The sequence below is a fragment of the Hipposideros armiger genome, unplaced genomic scaffold (genome assembly GCF_001890085.2).
Source record: "Hipposideros armiger isolate ML-2016 unplaced genomic scaffold, ASM189008v1 scaffold_115, whole genome shotgun sequence".
Taxonomy (NCBI): domain Eukaryota; kingdom Metazoa; phylum Chordata; class Mammalia; order Chiroptera; family Hipposideridae; genus Hipposideros; species Hipposideros armiger.
Window position 1 is genome coordinate 896,381 of NW_017731465.1, and position 1,897 is coordinate 898,277.

Sequence of the window (1,897 nt, forward strand, 5' to 3'; positions counted from 1 at the left end):
CAAAAATTCTCTGCATATGTTATCTATGAAAATTTCCTTAGCCATCATCTAATTTTGGCAGAGGGTGATGAACTCAGGTTTTTTTCTCTAAATTAGGTTTATGGTACTTAAAAAAAATAAAGGAAGAGAAAGTGACCAATACATAATTACATTAATTATCAGGATATAAGAAAAGCATATTTTCTTACACCCTTACATGTTCCTTTATATTAGAACCATTGAACTTATTTTGTTCTAACTATTCAATGTGAAAGTAAATGTTAATTTAAAAAATCTTTAAAAACATTAAAAATTCAATAACAAATACCATTTCAAAATACACTTTTGTTCTAATTCTTACCATGTGATGCAATTAAAACCTTGTTTTCAATTAAAAGAAAATAATAAAAAAATGAATGGTTCTGTAGTATCATTTAGTGTAGAAAAGTAGGACCTTGGACTCCTAATTTTGTTTCTCAGCTCCTACATCAGATTTTAAATTCCGAATTCCAAACGGGAAGTTTATTTACATATAAATGGATGTAAGGGCTCATTAATGTTGACTTCAGGAAAGTAGACTGCCCCTCAATTTTCCCTTGGCGTGTAAGGCACTGTATAGCTAGCTGTTCCATCTTTATCAATGTGAAATTCAACAGAGCTAAAGGGAAGAATGGGGAAAAAAATGTATTGATAGTATTCTCTTAGTCCTATCATATTTATTTTGTGGAAATTAAAATTTTTTTTCTTGACTTGGAAAGTATTTATCACAGCACTTGATTAATCCTAAAGTAGCTCTGTCCAAAATCATGTAATACCTGTTCAAGAATTCGTACAACACTAATTTGTATTTTCTGCAACAGATTTTCTTCATTTTTTGTTTCACTGCTGATGCATTATGTTTGGCAGTTAGGATCCCTGTGGATAGAAGTATAATAAATAATATTTTCTTTGCTTTCCAGGGTATTTATGGCACAATGATAAATTTCATCTCTCCCAGAATGGTAAGTAAAGAGCTCTTTCTATATTTGATAGTACTAAACACCAATGAGAAATAGTGAATTGTTATAAAAAATGAAGTATCATTTGTGAAATGTGTTGAATGACCTGATAATTACAAGGTAGTTTTATACCCTAGAAATAAATAGATGTTATATTCAAATTCTGTAAGCATTTCAAAATTCTCCCCAAATGTGCTGGAAGTTCTTTAGAGGGAATATACGGTTGCACTTTCTGTGGTGGATTGTAACTGAACATAGTGTAGTCAACATTTTGTTTTCACGGATAATTCATTTTAAAATATACACAGATATACATATACAGAAATAAATGTGGTTTACATTCTGCGATCAGCAAGAAAAAGCATGTCTGTTATACATATTGAGAGTGAATGAGTAAGAATCCTTAGGAAATTTTACTGTTATATAAAAACTGATTATAATTTATTTTTGACCAGGGCTTTTCAGTATCTGTGATTTTAAAAAATACTTGTTTTCTAAGAACATATATCATAATTTCTAGGCAAGCTAGCTACTGTATGCTTTTGTTTAAACATAGTTTTGTTATCTATATGTTTTTATGACATAAAAGTGTAATATTTAATTTTAGTTTTTAATCACAACCTCTTTACAATTCAAATAAAAATTAATCTTATTGAATGGGAAAAGTCAATATAAAATGATATTTCTCAGCAAATTATTACTGTCTGCTATGAAGTTTTTTCCCTCCAGTGGTTCTTGGGTATTTTATACAAAAATAAGAAATTTCTCACTGTAGAAAAAAAATCACTTTAAACTAAACCAATCATTAAAAAGTGCTATGTTGGGCCGGCAGAGTGGCCCGATGGTTAAGAACTGGCTTGGGACGCCAGAGGGCCCCGGTTCAGATCCCACATATGAGGGCCAGTGACACTGCCCTCTAC

At 30.6% G+C, this 1,897-nt stretch overlaps 1 protein-coding gene across 28 annotated transcripts in view; it reads left to right on the top strand.

The window, feature by feature from the left end:
• Positions 1 to 1,897, top strand: part of ADGRL2 (adhesion G protein-coupled receptor L2) — a 396,395-nt gene that overhangs the window by 145,820 nt on the left and 248,678 nt on the right. For all 28 annotated transcript variants that reach the window (XM_019647707.1, XM_019647720.1, XM_019647716.1 and 25 more), the window contains exon 2: positions 939 to 980. The gene's annotated coding sequence lies outside the window, so the exon portion shown is untranslated. The remainder of the gene's footprint in view (positions 1 to 938; positions 981 to 1,897) is intronic.